Genomic DNA, 22,715 nt, shown 5'->3' with positions numbered 1-22,715 from the left:
CGCTCGCCACACGCACGAAAATCTCGCGGCACGAGCTGTGTCCGGGATCCGTACTGCAACTTGGATGCCCAGTGACCTCTGTCATACCTCCTGCACGTCGGAGCACGTAAAGCTGCACGGGCGTACGAACGGACCTTCAAAGTGGGGCGTGGCTAGTGTTTCCTCCTTGCGGATGAAGGCTCAGTGCATACCGCCTATATATGTGCGGTATTACTACTTCGCATCGCACTAATAGGGGTCCTTTTTAAAAGGGGTGAGATTCAATCACGACTTGTAACAGTTGAACTACGCATTGAAACTGCAAATGGAAGTATGTTCGCGTGTGCCTGCGTCTTTAAATAACAGCGTAGGTGAAAAACGAACGCAAGAAATCGCGGAAATGCACATAGTGCTGCACACAAATCCAAGTTCTAATCGATTTAAAGTCAATATATAAGCAGGGCTAGTTGGTATGGATTCACAAACTCTTGCCCTTTAACGTGTTCTTCCCCGGCAGGGCCTTCGTCCAGTGCAGATAATTCTTCCACACTTCGACGTCGTTCCGCTGACTACCCTTCATTTTTTAGCAACTTCTGCCCGCAAATGACTGACAACTTCTTGTGTTGTGCTTTCGCACTCGTCTAGTTATACTTGTTTGCAGATCGATATGGCAAGAGGAGGCGAAACATGAAAAAGTCATCTACCTTTTAATAAGACAGGTAGCATGTACGCAGGATACACTGTTAAGAGGTTTTTCTAAAAAACTTTAAACACAAATTTTCTGGTAGCTGGCCTGCCAGAAAATTTCTGTTTGCTTTTGTTTTCTGTTTTTAGGCTTTCGGTATTTTTACACAGCTCTTCTGTTCCGACTACCAGAAAATTTCAGTTTTTTTGTTTACGCTTCGTTTTTAATCCCGAAATTTTTAGTAATTTTTCATAATACTTTTGTTCTCAGTAACAAAAAAATTTTGTGATTTCACTAATTTTTCCTGTTATTAGTAACAAAAATGTTTGTGATTTTGCATAATGTTTTTTTATAAGTAGCAGAAAACTTTTGTTACTTTAAATAAACTTTGCTGTTCTGACTAACAGTGAAGTTCAGTGATATTACTACACTTCTGTATTTGCTGTACAGATATCTTGTGGGATTTCAAAAGGTATTTGTGTTTAGTACAGGAAGTTTCTGTCAATACAATAAGTTCTCTGTTTTATTATGTAACGAGAAATTTTAAAAATTGTATTTCTGTTGACATGCAGCAACGTCAGTTTCCTAATATTCCGTAATGTTATATGTTATGCAAATTGAAAATGTTTGTAGTGCAAGAATAGGAAATCTCAAAAGGACTTTTTTTTGCATCTGAACTTTCTTTTTTATATGGCGTGTATGCTCTCTCGGAAAATCGTTAATTCAGTACATACTAAAGTGAAATACAAGCATGTTTATTGAAGGAGACCATAAAAGTTCAGGCACTTGCGAACGTGCGGATCTTGGAGAACGAGATATTTGTGCCATGTGGGGCGAAGCATTTGGTCCACGACAAACAAGACGGAACAAAAAAAAAAACACCTTACGGCTGTTTTGGCACATTTGTGGCATATCCCCTCACTATACCAAGCGACCCAGATGCAGGCATCAATCAGAGAAACTGAGCGAGTCGGCCGGCATGGATGGTTAAAATTCGGTCAAAAGTCGTAGTCTTTGTGGGTGCTAATCAATGAAGCCACTTTCGGGTTCAGGCTGTGTTGTTTCCCACGTGTCCACTCAACTTTCGTGCCCCTTCTGGGATTGATAGTGGCAACTGACCTAAAAAGAAGAGGCTTGTGCTTAGCTGTGCAGATGTACCACAATATCGTTAGATACGGTGTACCTACAAAGGCACCCTCTTGCTCTTCATTAAGACTATACCTTTCTGCATACATGGATTTTTTCTTTAATTGCCTTCACTTTAAATAAGATACTGTCAAATCGGTGTAGAATTAAGCTTCTAACCTTTCTAGCACTAAAGGTTGAATTTGAAGCTTCTAAGGTCTATGCACTGACAGCCAGTATACTTGCATTTCTCGCAACCAGTATACCTTAAAGCAGGAAGCATATCATTAAACAGATCGCGGTTCAATGCTAGTAATTTTGTTTCTCTCACGTTGGATGGTACATTGGGAAAGCTCACTCACAGTGCCGCCTGAGTCTACAAGCACATCGTCCTCTACATTAGTCGTGAACTGGTCATCGCCATTAACCATCCGCGCGTCTTGGTTGCGCTAAGTCATTTGGAAAGCTGTGTCTGAATCGATGCATGCGCCATTCCCGTGACATCAAGAAAGGTGTGAAGAAAAAGATGACTTGTTTTTGTACATCTCACCAGTGTGCCTTGGAGAATGTGAACTTCATATGTGCAACAAGCGATTTGTAATGTTTGCAGAGTTTAATGCAACTGTCAGCAGTGCAGACCAAACTACATTGTTCCACATTCACAACAACATGATTCTCTGGCTCCACTCTTCAAGTTTCCCTGTGTTCACGGCTAATGTGACTGCATAGTGTGCCAATCTTGCTGAATTTTTATACAGCTTTTGGTGCAACCCTCGGTCACGTTACTTAGCACAGATTTGGACTTCTCTATAGTGTGTCCCCGACATCTTTGTTTGATCATGAATTTCTAACGCGCTTGAATTCATCTTAACACTCTATTATATTTTAGTTTTTTTCCTATAAATTCCGAGTTAACAATCTGCGCTGTGTCCACGTTACTATCTACTTTGCTTTTATTTTTTGCGGACCACCTCACTAAGATGATTCTCCGGTATGGCAAGAAAAGTTCGTGTTCTGTAAAATCACCTGCGTGCGTACAACGCAACTTCACAAATCTGCGAAAACTTGTTGAGTTAAATTACGTGTGCACATTAAACAGGTGCATTACTGTGGTGAAGTTTTTTCGGCATTGCCGGACAGTGTCTCCTTTGGAGCATAATAATAACTTCCATAATAACTTCCATCGATCAGTATTGCGGTGGCTTTTAAAGCAGTTTTTTACTTAGATTCTTGTTAATTTATTAATTTTTAGGTTTATAACAATGTCGAGCCTTCTACGCGCATGTACAGGTCTCTATGAAGTATTTGCGGAAAGGGAGAAATAAACATCATTAGAAACAAACGAAAGCCAGTGGGCAGTCTCCTTATTCCAGAAAACTGCAGACTCTATAGCCGTCACCCTGCTCAAGTCGATCTAGCTGCGGGACAAGCCTCACAGCTATAGGCATCCCTCTGTCCTCGAGTCTTACTTATAGCACTGTTGCAAGGCACCATGATTTTTTCAAGCTATCATGCAAACTAAGTTAGGCGAGGCTAGTAGATCGGACCCTGTAAAGTGCACGCCATTTTTACCTCTCCCGACTCAACCCCACTGAAGCACGTATTTGTACGTCTTCGTCGACTCACGCCGGATGGCAAAGCAGTCGCGATTAAGTTAGTTTTCTGAGAAAGGTAATGTATTTAGATGGCAAGATTGCGCGATTGGTCCATAAAACACTTCATTTATGATTCCCGCCTGCACCTGTGTCACTTACGACGTAAGTTTTGTCAGGCAAACCACAATGAAGGCGTGACAGAGCGGTCTGACGTTCTAAAGCCTCTGCTGAGCAGTATAGCTTCCTCGGCGAAATTTGAGCGTAAGGCGTGAAGGTGTTGCATAAGCGGCCCGCAATGCAGAAAGCCTACAGTGCATGGTGGTGAGACACGGAGAAAACCTCAGCAGAAGTTTTAGAGAATGTAACGAAATCTCATTATGTATAATTTAGTGACTGATCCGCAGAATAAAAATTTCACCTTGTTTCGTTACTCAGTGGCCAGCCGAGAATCGCCACTGCCTAAAGTGGGGGGACTCATACCCCCTTACTTTTCTCAATGGGAGAGCTGGCACCACCGTAGCCCCCCCCCCCTCCCACCCCTATCGGGAGATACATCTATGGTCCTTGGGCTATAGTTGGTCTTTGACATAGAAATCATCGTGAGGCACACCTGCCATCATCTGTTTCTCGTCGTGTGTCGTGTTTAGTTGCGCTCTCATGATGCTTCCTATGTAAAAGCCCAACTCACCAACAATCAACTCTTTTGAATCATACATGACCTAGCTCGAAAACACAAAACAAAGTGTTTTTTCGATGTCATTTTCGTGGCAGCATGTTCGGAGCAGCATATATATGTTGTTTATTATTGCTATTAGCGCCGGTACTGTGCTTTTCTGAGAGTTCGTTTTGTGCTTTCACGCTATTTTATGAATATTAAGCGTCAATGATGCCTGGTGACGACATCTGACTGATGATGGTAATGATGATGACAATGATGACTTAAATGCATTTATAACACCCACGCGGGGGTACTGGCCAAAAAAGGAGTAATTAGATTGAAGGGATCACATAATAACTGTAAATCTAATACGATTTAAAATGATTACACTAAAATGAATTTTGCTTATGGAAAGATATGCGATCAAACCCACCTTGATTTGGTTAGTAATTTCCACACAGCAGAACAGATATGTCTGTGACAATGCCTTCATGAGGAGGCTTTCAAGAAGAGAATAATATAAAAAATAAAATCTAATCTAATTCGATTAAAAGCTGATTGAACGTGCCTTCTCCTTCATCCTTGTTTCGAGTTTTTGCTGCTTTTGTCTTTTCTAAGGTCAATCAGTAGGACATAGAAGGCGTAATCCGAAGGTTGTGGGTTCAGGTGCCACCAACTGAAAGAGTTTCTTTTTTTTCATTTACCATAATTCATTCTACTTTCACGTCGTTATTACTGCACCGCAGTTAAAGACAAAATCAACAGCCGTTATATTTTCCTCAGCCTAATATGGTCTCTTAGATTCATTAGTTGTGTCTAATAAAGGAACGAGCCCCTCGAAACAATTACCCTTTCGTTCACGTGAAGCAATTCGCTTGATTCAACAGAATTCTCAATTCTTCTTTCGATCACATGAAGGTCATCTAACTTGCAGCGCCATTTCGGAAGCCAGTCTGCTCTTTAGGTCGATGAAAGTCGCATGTCTTTACAGGTAGAATATACAGTTCCTGTATATGCTACCTTTAGGCATCATAAAAGCATAGCATATACAGTAACTCTATAGTATAAATGGTGGTTGATAGCAAGCGAAACGAACGCCCGGGACGTCGGTTCAGGCGAGCACAAGCTAATGCTCTTGAAAAGAAACAGCCGCATGCTTGCTCACGAGATAAAAAAAAAAGGCCTGGTTTTTGTTGTATTAGCTTTGTCCATGAGTGCGTAAAATAATCAGACTTTTCACAATAAGCGCGATGCCCGAGACCTGTTACGTGCCGCTTATGTTCATATTTCTGGCTGTTCATTTGAAACATCCCGTCAATTACATGACCTCTAATGCAACTCCTTGGTGGCGCTCAAGATATGCCATCATGGTCACCAGCATACGTCGAGGCTTTCATCACGTTGCAACATCTCCTCATGACGCCACTCATTCATCGGCAATTTTGCCTTCAAGCACACTAAGGTCCCCACTGACGCAAGTGGCGTAGGCCTTGGGGCTGTGCTCGCATATGGTCAACCTGGCTACAGAGAATACCTACCATACGCGAGCCGCACACTCACCAAGGCTGAAAGCAACTACAGCGTTCCAGAGAAGGAGTCTTTGGCCACTGTGTGGGTGCTTGGGAAGTTTTGACAGTGTTTATATGGTCGTTCCTTTGACGTCATCACCGACCACCATGCACTGTGTTGGCTTTCCACGTTGAAAGACCCATCTGGCCACCTTGCTCGCTGAGCCTTCAAAATGCAGGAGTATGGCATACGCGTAGTTTATCGTTCAGGGCAGAGACATTCCGATGCTGGCGCGCTTTTCCACTCACCTCCGTCGCCCTGAAACCAACGGATGACCCAGCGCAAAAGTGCGTGTTGTCCTTTCTTGTGCTTGACAATATTACGGCTGAAGTACGCAATGATACCTGGACGGCATCTCTTCTCGGCCTTCTCTTGGTTACCTATGCAGTCCCGCCATCGCGAACGCTCCGGCGCCAAGTTACCCATTTTCCGATTCGTGACAAGCTGCTGTATCATGGCAGCTATGCTGCAGAGGGGCGCACATGGTTGCTCGTCGTACCGAGAGCCTTGAGGTCACAGATATGCTCCTTTTTCTACACTGACTTGCAGTGTGGCCATGCAGAACTCTTCAAAACTAATAAAAGAATTCGACACTGATACTACTGGCATGTCATGTATACCTTCGTTCGCAACTTCCTCCACTCTTGCCATGAATGTTACCACCGCAAGTCTCCTCCATACATCATAGCTGGGCAACTAGAACCGTTGCCATGCCTGTCTCAACCCCTGGATTATGTCGGTATGGAAATTTATGGGTCGATTTTCTCGACTCCTGACGGAAACAGGTGGATAATAGGGGCACCAGACTACTTGACACGTTATGCCGAGACTGCTGCTCTCCAGACTGATACAACACTAGAGGTCACCACTTTCATACTGCATGGTTTTGTGCTGCGTCACGGATGTCCTCAAGGACTCCTCAGCCACCGTGGCCCTGCCTTCTTATCCGAGTTGGTTGAATATTTGCTTGCCTAATGCGTTAATAATTATCGCACATGCACCACTTACCATCCGCAGACCAACGGCACTACAGAGCTCTTTAATCGAACTCTTGGTGACGTGCTCGCTATACGTACATCACAACTGATCACTCTAAGTGGGACCTGGTTCTTCTGTTCCTAACCTTTGCCTCTAATACCGTGATGCAAGCCACAGTCGGGTGTTTGCAATTTTACCTCCCTTACGGCAGCCACCGTTTGCACATGATGGACACGATTCTACTCTATCGTCCGGCCGTCACCAAAAGCCTGTCTGTCTATCTCGAACCTGAATAGACACGCAGAAGAATGTCACCAGCTGGCCCGCCGCTTTACCCCATGAGTCGACCAGAACCAGCACAAAGCAATCCATGATACCCACAACTCGACTCCCGCTTTTCTGCTGGGTACACATGTGTGGCTGTCAGTGCCGCATCGCACACCAGGACTCTCGTTCAAACTTCTTCCAAAGTAAGCTGGGCCTTACGGCATTCTCTAAAAGAGTTCCCCGGTCAATTACCTCATTGAGCCTCTCACATCACCTTCTGACATGCGACGTTTTAACTGCGAAGTTGTGCACGTTCGTAGGCTAAAGCCGTGATACTGTTTCACAGCTCCTGAAGATGACTTAGCCGCCAGAATGGCTTTTTAGTGTGAAGCAGGGCTCGATCTAGCTGACTGAGCTCGTAAATGGGCGCGATCACTCAACAGCTCCAGTAGAAATAATCACAATTATGATATCTATAAACACTATGCAATAGATTCAAGTTGAGACTGTCATAACGTGAGTCACTTTAGAAAACCATTATGGAATAATTATCACGTTTTTAAATGCTCGAAAGGTAGAGAGAGATATCGGTACAGTTCTTGCTTCGCTTGCAATACTTTATGATGTTCTTCACAATTCTGAAATCACTCACGAATTAGGGCTGAATGGTGATTTTCATAAAATGTCTCACTAAATGCCTTGAAAAAAAAACAAAAAAAATAAAATTTGCGTCGGCCGGGAATCGAACCCGGGCCACCCGCGTGGCAGGCGAGTATTCTACCACTGAACCACCGACGCCGACAGGAAGGTCAGCGAGTAACCTCCATCACTGCTCAGTGGCCTACTGAATGTACGTTGCTCAACTGGCCGCTAAATTTAAAAAAAGAGGTGCGGCCTGCCGAATGCTCTTTTGCACTGGTGAGAAGGCTAGTTCTTGCTCCCACCACCACAGTGCTGCACAACTGTAAATGATAGAGTTACTGTTAATTTACTTTAGCTAAATTGATTGATTGATTTGTGGGGTTTAACGTCCCAAAACCACCATATGATTATGAGAGACGCCGTAGGGGAGGGCTCCGGAAATTTCGACCACCTGGGGTTCTTTAACGTGCACCCAAATCTGAGCACACGGGCCTACAACATTTCCGCCTCCATCGGAAATGCAGCCGCCGCAGCCGGGAATCGAACCCGCGACCTGCGGGTCAGCAGCCGAGTACCTTAGCCACTAGACCACCACGGCGGGGCTACTTTAGCTAAAGTATATATATATATATATATATATATATATATATATATATATATATATATATATATATATATATATATATATATATATATATATATATATATATACATATATATATATATATATATATAGTATAAAAAGAGGTCGACAAACGTGCGAAAAAACACAAGTTTTACTAACGTTTCGGCAGGTGGGCCTGCCTTCGTCGGAGTGAATGGTTACACATGGCACACAGGGCACATATATAAGCCGCTTCTTTGCGTATCACACGGCTAAGTCATTATCAGTAGTATAGGAAACAAGATTATATATCAACAAAGGTACCTGCCTATAGTGTATATACAGCTGAAAACGCGTATCATTATACAATAGTGAATTGGCACGTATTAGATACCCTACAACTTGTGTGGAATGAAACAGGTCAGCAAAATGACAAACTGCGCACGCCACTTGGTCATACGTTCTGCGGGATAAACACAGCCTAAAAACATTCAGTAAGCCTTTAAAAAAGAAAAAGAAGTTTAGAGAGATAAACAAAATCACAAAGCAGGCAGAGCAAAATGAATGCGAGTAAATGGTGAAGCGACAAAGGCCACCTACATTATGTAGGTAATATTTGACAATAGGCCAACATCGTGCGAAGAATATACACTTTTCAGTAAAACAACAAAAAAAGCGATTAACTAAGGCAATATGCAAGTAAGCGTACCCGGGCTCTCGTTCATGCCGGCAGATAGTGTTTTGAATTTATGAATTAAAAATGACTCTTTTACTTCGCGTTCATGGTGTGATTTAAAACCCGATTACAGTATTGTAGCTATCATGTTACTGAATGAATGACCTGCCTCGGTGACATGCCTTGAAATCGGTAAGTTAGGAAGGGCATGCACATGAGCTTTATGATTATTGAAACGGTATCGAAAAGCAGTTTGAGTATGACCTATGTATTGTACATGACAGATTGAGCATTCTAGCAAATATACGACATTTGCAGTATCACAAGTAAAACTGCCCTTAATTTTGAACTTGAAGTTCGTCGCAGTACTGGCTGCCAGTGTTGTTGTCGTCATGTGTGCACACACTTTACAGCGGGGCTTTTTAGAAGGACGGCAACCAAGCGCCTGGTCGTTATTGCTCTGTCTGGTTTTAGAGGAAGTTAATAAATCTCGCAAATTTCTGCCTCGTCTGTACACAACTCGTAGTGGTTCTGGAAACGCTTTTGCAAGGCGTTCGCTCTGCATAAGTATGTTGTGGTGTTTACGGAAAATTGATGCTACGTTAGGTGCCGATGCGTTATGGGTTAAAACCAGGTTAACCTGTGAATGACTTTTAGGATTTTTCTTGGGGATGCAGAGTGCTGTACGGTCTTGTGCGTCGGCACGCCTTACTGCGTCATCGACTAACTTGGGCGGATATTTCTGTTTAAGAAGTGCAGTGCGTAGCTGGTTACAGTTATTATCAAAGTCAGATTGCTCAGAGCAAATTCTCTTAAAGCGTAAGGCCTGGCTGTAAGGTATGCTGGATTTGCAGTGCCTTTTGTGGCCGCTTTGAAAGTGTAAATACCTCTGTCTATCAGTCGGCTTGCGGTACAGTTTAGTGCTCAATTTTGCATTATCGAGACAAACGGTTACATCGAGAAAGTTAATGGTCTCTGGTGAATATGTGTGCGAAAAGGATATGGAAGGGTGAGCATTATTAAAGTCCGAAATAAAAGACAAAAGTTCCTCCTCTCCATGTGGCCAAATCATGAAAATGTCGTCAATAAATCTTTTATAATAAAAAGGTTTTAGCGAACGACCCAACAAGAATTTGTTCTCAAGGGATCCCATAAATATATTTGCATAGCTTGGCCCGATCTTAGTACCCATAGACGTACCACTTACTTGAACATAATGCACTCCATTGAATTCAAAGTTGTTGTACTGAAGAAGCATTTCAAGCAGTATAGCTATAGTCGAGCTATCAATGGACTTGTCGAGAGCGGAGTGATCGTAAGCCTCAACCACGGACCTTATACCATCCAAGTGCGGTATGCTTGTGTAGAGAGACGCAACATCGAGAGTTACAAGAAGAGCGTTGTTAGGTATAATAAGGTTGGCAATATCAGAAAGGAAGTCGTTAGTATCTCGCAGAAATGACTCGAACGTAGGGGGTATCTGGTTTATCAGGCTATCTACGTAACACGACAAGTTTTCTGTCACGGTACCTATGCCGGAAACAATTGGGCGACCAGGATTGTTGTGTTTATGGATTTTCGGCAACAAATAGAACCTACCAGCTGCCCGACTAAGAGGGATTAGAGAAGCTGCCCTATCATTTAGTTTTTTCACCTTTATTAGTTTTCTTATTGTGCCGTCTAATATCGCTTTATAATCCTCAGTCGGATCGGCCTCGAGTCGCTTATGAAACGACCTATCATCAAGCTGACTGTTCGCTTCAGCAATATATTTGGTCGTGTCCATGACAACGATGGCACCTCCTTTGTCCGCAGGTTTTATTGTGATGTCGGTGCGTTTGCCAAGGTTTGCTATAGCTTTTCTTTCTAGGGTCGATAGGTTTCGACGAAAAGACTGGGGTTCATTATAAGCTTGAATGATATCTCGCTGCACTGCTTTAATAAATATGTCCAAGTGTTTGTCACGTTGTGACCCCGGTGTCCAACGTTTAGCCGAGGGTAAAGCGGTTGGATCGTCGGCGGGAGTCGGCTGATGGAAGAAATATTCGCGTATAATATTTCGTGCGAAGTTGTCTAAATCTTTGTATAACTGAAATTCATTATAGTTACCACTTGCTAGACAGAAGCTTAAACCACGGGATAAAAGACTGAGTTCTTCTTTAGATAAGATAGCAGTTGAAATATTAATAATGTTGTCGGGTGCAGGTTTACATGTTCTTTCCTTGGCCGAAGATGGAGGCGTTGAGTTTCGAAGTTTTACACCATCTCTGAGCAATTTTTTGCGTTTCTGTGCGTTAAGCTTGGAAGGTTTCTTTTGCTCATATGCTCTTAGGGACGATGATTCCTCTGGAGAAAGGCTAAACTGATCGAGTAGTTGGCGCTCCCTGTTTATCAGCGATTTCACGAAAGATCGATAATGGTTTAATACAATGTGTACTAGCTCAAGTGAGGCGTTCTTTAAGGTGTCAAACCACTTCCTCGCGTTGCACTTCGATAGCTTTGATGTTGCTGGCTGTAGACAGAGACTTAAACCTCTAGGCGGAATGGAAGCCGCTAATTATGCTTCTAGAGTAGACACATGTAGCTCGTAACGGACACGTTTCTCGACAGACTTCCTAATTATTTGAAACTGCTTAGAACACTTTGAACTCAGGATACTATCCGACAATGAGTGCTGCAGTCAATTATTCGGTTTTCTTTTTAAAACGTCTGAATATTTGCGTCGAAGTGGGTACCTGGTGCCCGTAAGGGAAACTGCCGTCTTTCGTGGGTCTTGTGGAGCCAAGCTGGCTGATGTTCCTGGTGCGGAATTCCTCTGGGCAGAGCAGGAGTAGCATTTCTCGTTTCGGGGCACACAAGGATGATCCGATGACCGCTGGTTGGCGGACGCTGTAGGCGTTGATTCGGCGAGCATGGCATTGCAGCGTGGCTCCTTCAAGGTGGGTTCGTTGCGAGAAGAACTTGCATGACCCTGGATACTTTTGGTCGGCCGGATAGCCCCAGGTTGCCTTTTGAGGGTCTTGGCGGTTTCTGGCGTAGTCCGGTGGCTTCTTTGTGGGGTAAGCCCCCGAAGGTGCTGGGTCGAAGATACAGCATCGCCCCAACCATTTGAAGTTGCTTCACTTGGGGAGTCGAAGCAAAGCTGGCGTATGTGACTTGCCATCAGCGCGACGCCCTCAAAGCTCACGTGCAGTCCATCGGCTGCCAGTACTCGTCCAGGTGGCAGCCATTCGAACATGTGGTCCAGAAAAGACAAATCCCTAGAGCGTTCGCAGAAACTTCGTAATAGGCTGTTGAAATGGCTTGCTTCGCGGTTGAAACGATGGACAAATACTTGGTTATTATTTCTGCGACGTTGATTCGTGGCCCTTGGCAAGACAAGCGTGGCGTACAGACGGCCTATTTCGGGTCGCTCTTCACGGATTAGGTGTAGAAGGTTGCGATAACAACGAAAGGTTGCTTGAGCACTTCTTTTTGCCAAGTCGTTGCTCCCGACGTGTAGAACCAGAGTTCTTGTCCACGAAGGATCTAGGTCAAGCAGTGAAGGAACATCCCTGACCAAAGCGCCCGACTGCGTTATGAACGCCGGTGTTCCTTGTAGCAGGGGGTCGAAGTATTGCAACAGGTACTTTGTCTGTGAATCACCCAAGATAGCCGTGGTTATTCCGAACTTGGGATACTTCCAGGTGGTGCATTTCGACGTTGTCTTCCGGATATCCATAGCAGGAAAATATGGTGGGGTGATATTCAATGGATCCGGTGGAAACTTGTCGCGTTACGTAGATAGCCTGATAAACCAGATACCCCCTACGTTCGAGTCATTTCTGCGAGATACTAACGACTTCCTTTCTGATATTGCCAACCTTATTATACCTAACAACGCTCTTCTTGTAACTCTCGATGTTGCGTCTCTCTACACAAGGATACCGCACTTGGATGGTATAAGGTCCGTGGTTGAGGCTTACGATCACTCCGCTCTCGACAAGTCCATTGATAGCTCGACTATAGCTATACTGCTTGAAATGATTCTTCAGTACAACAACTTTGAATTCAATGCAGTGCATTATGTTCAAGTAAGTGGTACGTCTATGGGTACTAAGATCGGGCCAAGCTATGCAAATATATTTATGGGATCCCTTGAGAACAAATTCTTGTTGGGTCGTTCGCTAAAACCTTTTTATTATAAAAGATTCATTGACGACATTTTCATGATTTGGCCACATGGAGAGGAGGAACTTTTGTCTTTTATTTCGGACTTTAATAATGCTCACCCTTCCATATCCTTTTCGCACACATATTCACCAGAGACCATTAACTTTCTCGATGTAACCGTTTGTCTCGATAATGCAAAATTGAGCACTAAACTGTACCGCAAGCCGACTGATAGACAGAGGTATTTACACTTTCAAAGCGGCCACAAAAGGCACTGCAAATCCAGCATACCTTACAGCCAGGCCTTACGCTTTAAGAGAATTTGCTCTGAGCAATCTGACTTTGATAATAACTGTAACCAGCTACGCACTGCACTTCTTAAACAGAAATATCCGCCCAAGTTAGTCGATGACGCAGTAAGGCGTGCCGACGCACAAGACCGTACAGCACTCTGCATCCCCAAGAAAAATCCTAAAAGTCATTCACAGGTTAACCTGGTTTTAACCCATAACGCATCGGCACCTAACGTAGCATCAATTTTCCGTAAACACCACAACATACTTATGCAGAGCGAACGCCTTGCAAAAGCGTTTCCAGAACCACTACGTGTTGTGTACAGACGAGGCAGAAATTTGCGAGATTTATTAACTTCCTCTAAAACCAGACAGAGCAATAACGACCAGGCGCTTGGTTGCCGTCCTTGTAAAAAGCCCCGCTGTAAAGTGTGTGCACACATGACGACAACAACACTGGCAGCCAGTACTGCGACGAACTTCAAGTTCAAAATTAAGGGCAGTTTTGCTTGTGATACTGCAAATGTCGTATATTTGCTAGAATGCTCAATCTGTCATGTACAATACATAGGTCATACTCAAACTGCTTTTCGATACCGTTTCAATAATCATAAAGCTCATGTGCATGCCCTTCCTAACTTACCGATTTCAAGGCATGTCACCGAGGCAGGTCATTCATTCAGTAACATGATAGCTACAATACTGTAATCGGGTTTTAAATCACACCATGAACGCGAAGTAAAAGAGTCATTTTTTAATTCATAAATTCAAAACACTATCTGCCGGCATGAACGAGAGCCCGGGTACGCTTACTTGCATATTGCCTTAGTTAATCGCTTTTTTTTGTTGTTTTACTGAAAAGTGTATATTCTTCGCACGATGTTGGCCTATTGTCAAATATTACCTACATAATGTAGGTGGCCTTTGTCGCTTCACCATTTACTCGCATTCATTTTGCTCTGCCTGCTTTGTGATTTTGTTTATCTCTCTAAACTTCTTTTTCTTTTTTAAAGGCTTACTGAATGTTTTTAGGCTGTGTTTATCCCGCAGAACGTATGACCAAGTGAGCTACTGCGTGCGCAGTTTGTCATTTTGCTGACCTGTTTCATTCCACACAAGTTGTAGGGTATCTAATACGTGCCAATTCACTATTGTATAATGATACGCGTTTTCAGCTGTATATACACTATAGGCACGTACCTTTGTTGATATATAATCTTGTTTCCTATACTACTGATAATGACTTAGCCGTGTGATACGCAAAGAAGCGGCTTATATATGTGCCCTGTGTGCCATGTGTAACCATTCACTCCGACGAAGGCAGGCCCACCTGCCGAAACGTTAGTAAAACTTGTGTTTTTTCGCACGTTTGTCGACCTCTTTTTATACTGCATTTTCCACCGGATCCATTGAATATCACCCCACCATATATATATATATATATATATATATATATATATATATATATATATATATATATATATATATATATATATATATATATATATATATATATATATATATATATATATATATATATATATATATATATATATATATATATTATATGCTACTAATAATGAGCATATACAGCATTTAGTGCACTCCAGTAATAGAAATTCACTGGCATAGGCCGCCAGCTGGCTACGCGCCTTCGTAACCTGTGACTGCATATCAGCTATTTATATGCAGACGAGCCAGATAACATACCACTGTGTAGTTATCTTTGCGGTTATCGCTACTCTATCGGATCTCACCCCCGTAGGGGTTGAGGGCACGTTTGGCTCCTCAGACAAACATACAAGCGTGTGGCAGAGCTCCATAGCCAAAAATATGTGAATGAAACATAAAAGTTTATTGAACAATCACGTTTTTTTTTTACTTCAGCTGTCAACAAATGTGGTTCACTGCTGTTCGTTCATGTCCTCATGCAGTCCTTTGCGTGGCCTAACTTTTGTTGTCTGCGGGGACTGTGTCATTCAGGAGGCTTTTATAGAGATTCACGATTATTTCTTGTTCATGAAAATAAACCAATGCGACATAACTTAACTGCCACGTTTATAGGGGTAGGCACACGCAAATGATTTACAACTTCTTGTGTTGAGCTTTCGCACTCGTCTTCTTTTGCTGTTCGATATTGCAAAAGGAGGTAAAACACGAAAAAGTCATTTACCTTTTAACAGCAGCACGGGTAGCATGTGCGCAGGATAAGATAGAACAACTGTCGGTGCCCCCGCCGCAATAGACTAGTGGCCAAGGTAATCGGCTGCTGACCCGCACGTCGCGGGTTCAAATCCCGGCTGCGGCGGTTGCATTTCCGATAGAGTCGGAAGTGTCATAGGCCCATGTGCTCAGATTTGGCTGCACGTTAAAGAACCCTAGGTGGTCAAAATGTCCGGAGTCCTCCACTACGGCGTCTCTCATAATCATATGGTGGTTTTGGGACGTTAAACGCCACAAATCAAATCAATCAACTGTCGGTGACAGCACCGTTGCGTTTTACCTTGACGTCGTCCTGACTAAAGTGAAAACCCTGTTTAAGTAAACGAAGTGAATTCCTTACCTCGCCGTTACAGATTAACACCACGGCACGTAACAGGTCTCGGGTATCGCGCTTATTGTGAAAAGTCCGATTATTTTACGCACTCATGCACAAAGCCAATACAACAAAAACCAGGCCTTTTTTTATCTCGCGAGCAAGCATGGGGCTGTTTCTTTTCAAGAGCATTAGCTTGTGCTCGCCTGAACCGACGTCCCGGGCGTTCGCTTTGCTTGCTATCGGCCGCCGCTTATACTATAGAGTTACTGTATATGCTATACCTTTATGATACCTAATGGTAGCATATACAGGAACTGTATATTCTACCTGTAACGACATGCGATTTTCATCGACCTAAAGAACAGACCAGCTTCTCAAAGGGCACTGCAAGTTAGATGACCTTCATGTGATCGAAAGAAGAATTGATAATTCTGTTGAATCAAACAAATTGCTTCATGTGAACGAAAGAGAAATTGTTTCGAGAGCTCGTTCCTGTGTAAGACACAACTAATGAATCTAAGAGACTATATTAGGCTGAGGAAATTATAACGGCTGTTGATTTTGTCTTTAACTGCGGTGTAGTAATAACGACGTAAAGGTAGATGAAATTATGGTAAATAAAAAAAAGAAACTCCTTCAGTTGGTGGCACCTGAACCCACAACCTTCAAATTACGCCTTCTATGTCCTACCAATTCACCTTAGAAAAGACAAAAGCAGCGAAAACTCGAAACAAGGATGAAGAAGAAGGCACGTTCAGTCAGCTTTTAATCAGATTAGATTGGATTTTATTTTTATATTATTCTCTTCTTGAAAGCTTCCTTTTGAAGGCATTGTCACAGACATATCTGTTCTGCTATGTGGAAATTCCTCACCGAATCAAGGTGGGTTTGATCGCATATCTCTTCATGAGCAAAATTTAGTTTCGTCAGATTATTTTAAATTCATCAGATTTACAATAATATGTGATCCCTTCAATCTAATTACTCGTTTCTTGGCCAGTCCTCCCCACCCCAAGTTGGTGTGATCCATGCATTTAAGTCATCATCATCATCATACTTATCATCATCAGTCAAATGTCGTCACCACACATCATTGATGCTTAATAATCATAGTATAGCACGAAAGCACAAAATGAACACTCAGAAACGCACACCACCGGCGCTAATAGCAATAATAATGAAAAATTGATGATAAACAACATACATACATACATATATATATATATATATATATATATATATATATATATATATATATATATATATATATATATATATATATATATATATATATATACATATAGTGAGCGCTGACTATGTACTTCATCTTTATCTGTATGACGAAACCATTGTAAGGTTCATCATCGTATGTCACGCGGGCTGGGTCTCTTTGGCTCGTGCATCTGGCTGGATTAAAATTACAATCTGATTACTGCCGTACCGGATGCGGTCTCATAATATATATATATATATATATATATATGTGTGTGTGTGTGTGTGTGTGTGTGTGTGTGTGTGTGTGTGTGTGTGTGTGTGTGTGTGTGTGTGTGTGTGTGTGTGTGTGTGTGTGTGTGTGTAAATTTTTAATGAAGTGGACGGAAATCTCCTTGCGTCGTAGCGGCATTGTCGAATATCGGACGCGAATATCGAAGGGCTTGGGTGCAGATCCGTCTACGGAGACGGAAAGAGCAATTTTTTCACTGTAGTTAACCAATTTACTTTATTGTTACTACGCCGCAGGTAAAAAAAATTAATGCTCAGTATCCTGTTTCTGTTAAACTCATTTGGTAGTGTGAAACGCTTTATGTAGCATTCATAAATTGAAAACAAGACATTTGACTTCATATATATATATATATGCAGGCGTTTTCGAGGCACTGCTGGACAAAATGCACCCAAAACATACTGGAATATTGCAGACAACATGTATATAAAGATTACACAGCGACCTTACGCCTCTTCAAAAAAAAAAATAAAGCAGGCCAATCTTCTTCTAAAAGGGGGCAGACAATGCGATACAATTTCTTAATTGTTATTCACAGCATTTATGCAACCACATTGGCAAAAAACAGAGATAAATACTAAGGGATAATATCCCAGCAGCTTACTGTCTACAGACAGTAAGCTGCTGGGATATTATCCCTTAGCATTTATCTCTGACCTGTAGCATAGCAAAGACTATGACATGTAGCAATAGCAACGACTAATTGCAAAAATAAAGAAAAATTCTTGAAAATCTGACGAAAGAATTTAGAAGAGCTGAAAATGAATATGTACGAACCATGTATTGTTAGGTGGCCCAGCGGAAGATCGGTAGTATACAGTTGGAATCTGGAATTAGTACAACAGTATGTAGGTACAGGACAATTTCTAGCAGAGGAGCCTATATACTCATGGCAAATAAATTCACCGAAGATTAAGAATAGTCTGGGGCTCACACATATAGGTATTCTCAGCGAATAATCGGCAACTCATCTCAGTTCCTAAACAAAAAAAAATGTACAAACATTGCGTTGTGTCATTATCAACATGTGGGGAGGAAACTTAAAGGATAACAAAGAGGCTAAAGAAGATAGTCACACAGCGTGCGAATGAACAAAACGATAAAAGGCATACAAAGACAGAAGAGTGGATCACTGAACAAAGGGGCGCAGTCGATATTCTACTTTACAAAAACAGAAAAAAAAAATCTACTTCGACAGTTCACACATTGCGTGGGACAGATCACCAATTTTCAGTGAGAGCACCGGAATGGATACCAAGCAAAAATCGGCGAAGCTTTCACTAAGCCGCGCAAGGCTTGAAACAGCGAAACTGGGCGATTCCGAAGGTGGTTGCTGCTATATGTTGTTTTATCGATAGGTGATGTATGTTGCCTTTGAGTAGCGACTTGGTCATTTCTAGGCTTTATCTAGGGGATACTATAGGTTGTTCCGAAGTTTATTCTCAGCGCAGAAAGGTCCCAGTTAACCTCATACAGTAACAGACGCGACACATATGTGCGAACTACAGAGACAGAAACTCGCACTGAAAGCATTCGTTCGCACCTTCCCTAGGTCTACGGTCACGTCATCGTTGGTGTAGGCTTTCCATCGGGTCTTCCCACAGCCACCACCACCTTTCCCGTTCCGTACTCCGAGTTTTCGGCACGCCGTCATTGCTTCCTAGCCATTTGTTCGGCTAACTTTTGGCTTGTTCATTTTGTAGCGTTAGCTACACTGGCCTCGCTGAGCCAATTTCACGTGGCTCTGGTCTGCGCATGCGCAATGATACTCCGCGCCGCCACGCGCGGCTCGCTGCCAGTGTGCGCGCAATTCGATGCGCTGCGCAGACGATCAGTGGTGTCACGTACCGGAGCCGGCACCTCCCTCGCACTCGGCCGCAGCCGCGGGCGACTCGCCGCCGCCGGTTTGCGCTTTCCAGAGGAGTGCCGTCATAGCCTTGGTAGACATATGGACGCCGACGCGCGCGCCTTCCCTGTGCAGTCGCCATCTGACACTGCGCTGGAGCCGCTTGATAGCGCCTCTGACTGGCGTTTGCCACTGTGGTATAGCCATGGAGAAGGAGAGTGCAAATGCTGCTCAACGGTGCAGTAGAGCGGAGAAGCTTAACTCATCGGATCCCGAAGTAGTTGCCCGGCAAAATAAATATACATGTGCCACATAATACGTATACCGTGTGTGTGTGTCATTGGAACAGCTGTAAGCGTGATATCTGGAAAGCTAAGAATAATCAGCTGAACCTTTCCTAACGCTACGTATATCCTGGCATAGCTGAGCTAACCCACTGCTATTTTTAATGAACCAGGGACGAGTAGTGCGATTTGGTGAATTCATGTGGCACATACCCATTCATGATGATTGAAGTTTTCTGATAGGCTGCACACAACTCAATGCCACACAGACCAATACCGCATTTTCTTTTCTTTTTTTAAGAGGCCGCACAAATTACAGCGTTGCTGTTACAAATCGAGAATAAAGCAGCAGACAACCATGGATTAGGGGGAGTGATGAAACTGAGAAATGTGCAGGCACTACATCGAATGAGCTTGGGCAAGAAAGGGTGGGTTAGAGATTATTGGAAGATTCATTCATCTTGCAGTGGACATTGCTTGTTCTGAAGCCTGCATGGCTAGCGAGGAAGACGATTAGGGTTAATATATGGGCGTTTAGGTAACGACTCAAGAGTCAGTCATGGCCAAAGAGTGCACTCAGTATCCCAATAACTGTTGTCTGAACTTTCCAACAACGACTTCAGTTGCAACTTGCTGCTCCTTCTCCTCCAACAGTTTACGTCGTAGAATGCAGAATACGTGTCGACAGGTTGTAGCTTGAAGAGAGGAAATGCAGTTGTCTCCAGAATACGTCTTTTTTGATGGTACATGCTGCACAAAACACGAAGTCTGCAGCAGTATTCATATGACCACAAGCTTTAAAGGAGCTCCGAAAGGCTATTTCGAAGTTCAAACCATAACAATTATTGAGTGTAAAGTGGCGGCTGTCGTGGCGAAGCTTCCAAGTTGGCAAAAAAGTTAAGTTAGCTTCGCGACTACGGGTTCCAAGCCTGACGAATGTGCGGAGCTGGCCAGCCTTCTTTGTTTCTCTTAGGTTTTATTTCTTTCTTACTGCTCATATCCGTTCCTTTCTCATTATTTCTATTTCTGTTTCTTCTTTTTCTGTTGCAATGTCCGTTTGTTTCACGTACAAGTTTTTGTAATTTTTTCCTCTTCGTATTTAGGACATTCTTCCTATTTTCTATTTTCATACGTAGTTTGGCCTGCGTCGTGCTAAGCGCACTACTTTTTTTTTTTCGCTGATGATAAGAGATGACCATCAATGCACTCAAAGAACAAAAGAAAGTAGACTTATAGGCGTGCTCACACATGTAGCGTCGACGATGACGAAAGCCTACTACAGTACACGACAGCCCGGCACCCTAAAGTTCACCGCACTTAATGTTCACCAACGATTACGTTACAGCCTAATGCAAATTCAGAGTGCAACTTTATGTTGAAAAACACCATCTGTGTTTGAAGTTTTGGCTTTCCGCAATATTGCTCCGCCGCGTTGGTCTAGTGGCTAAGGTACTCGGCTGCTGACCCGCAGGTCGCGGGTTCGAATCCCGGCTGCGGAGGCTGCATTTCCGATGAAGGCGAAAATGTTGTAGGGTCGTGTGCTCAGATTTGGGGTGCACGTTAAAAAAACCCAGGTGGTCAAAATTTCTGGAGCCCTCCACTACGACGTCTCTCATAATCATATCGTGGTTTTGTGACGTTAAACCTCACATATCAATCGATCAGCTTTCCGCAATAGTAGCAATGAGAGATTCTTTCCATATTACCACAAAAACTATCAGTGCTCGAATGCTATACGCACGCCACTCTTGGCATTGCAGTCATCGCGAACCAAGTGAAACGCTGATAAACCCGTATAGCAAGAAAATAAGCCAACTTCAGTGCACGTGCTAGCCCTGCATGCGCGCGAGCTCCAGCCGAGGGGCCAGTGCGCGTGACGGTGGACGAAATCAAGGTTCATATTGGCTCGTGATATCAACAGACTCGGCGGTAGCTCCCTCTCGTCCTCGTTTGCTCTATTGCTTATGTTGGTGCCAGCCAACAGTGCACCAACTCAAAGGAAGACAGAACTGCACTCTAAAAGTTCCTCCTTGATTGAGACTTGAAACCACAACCAGCGCCTTTTTGGGACTGTAACTCTACCTTCTGGCTTTAAATGAAGCCTGTCGAATTGCAGCGCGATGGTGAAATAATTCGCTTTTCGAAGTGCATGAATGACAGATAGTTATATGAGCAAGCTTATGATCACACTTGAACATAAGCTCGTACAACAGACGTACGCCTATAAACCTGCATAGCGTTGTACACGGTTGCACATGAACCAGCGCACGTACTGGCGTATGTAGCATTCACTGGCTTCCCTGACACACGTCTCTATGAATTAAAGACGTTTGGGTGTATCCGTATGACCGAAGACAGACATGCCTTGGAAAAATAAAGGACTCATATATACCGTTGCAGCAAATGACATTGCTGTCATCGCAAGTTCTACATGGAAACAAAAAAGAAAAAGAAAAAATGATAAATAAAATTATTCCATGTATGCTCGTGCATGCTTTTTACAGGTGGCGTTACATTTTTTTTTCCTTCAACGTTAAGCGTTAAAAGTGCAAAATCTCTTTTAGAAGTCGTAAAGACTTTTGCAAAGCAGACCAGCTCTTGCCCTGCCACACGTTCGCCTAGTTCATGAACAGAGACGAACCTGTAGATTCCCCATTACGAAATGAAGCACCAAGAAACGGGGAGCTTGAGGCACTCGCCCAGCGAAGCTTTTTGCTAAGATTATTCATCGTACTATTAATTGATAATGTTGAGGTAACAGGCCACCTGCTGGTGAGTGCGCCAACGCCGGGCGTGAATACGCCGTCCCCGTCTCGTTTGCTTTCACGATTGGTGGAAGGCTTCGACGCATGATTCCTTCCGGCGCAGGGCGCTGCTCAGCGCGCGGAGAAAACAGCACACGATGAGCATGGCTCACATTGCCGTAGGAGGATGAACAGAAACCTCGGCGCTTTCGTCACCGAGACCAGAGCACAACTGTCCCGCTTCGCGATGGCCGCGTTCACGCTGGAAGAGTGTGCCAGTGCTGTGTCGTACTCGACCACAAGCGTGGTTCTTCACGCACGTATGAACTCCACTCTGGAGCACGAACCGCCTACCCCGTCACGGACGCGCCTGTCACGTTCACTGCCGAAAGCCCGGCGCCGCCTCCCGAATCTTACATCGCGCTCGGAGGCCTGAGCTTCCACGGCGTCGATGTGCCGTCAAGTGTGAGTTGCGGCAAGGTTAATTGCGCGACTTATGTCGCGGGCTCCTGTTGTATATACCACTAGAGGAGAGCTGAAACTTTTGCCGATTTCGCTATAGGGCGCGCAGCTGA

The 22,715-nt window shown here is 43.6% G+C and overlaps 1 non-coding gene across 1 annotated transcript; it reads right to left on the bottom strand.

The window, feature by feature from the left end:
* Positions 1–7,583: 7,583 nt before the first annotated feature.
* On the bottom strand, positions 7,584–7,654 carry TRNAG-GCC (transfer RNA glycine (anticodon GCC)). The gene has a single exon. It is a non-coding gene; the product is annotated as a tRNA-Gly (tRNA).
* Between the last annotated feature and the right edge of the window lie 15,061 nt (positions 7,655–22,715).

This window comes from Rhipicephalus microplus, chromosome X (assembly GCF_043290135.1).
Source record: "Rhipicephalus microplus isolate Deutch F79 chromosome X, USDA_Rmic, whole genome shotgun sequence".
NCBI classification, from domain to species: Eukaryota; Metazoa; Arthropoda; class Arachnida; order Ixodida; family Ixodidae; genus Rhipicephalus; species Rhipicephalus microplus.
Note: the sequence above shows the minus strand (reverse complement) of the source record. Positions and strands in the feature narration are given on the sequence as shown.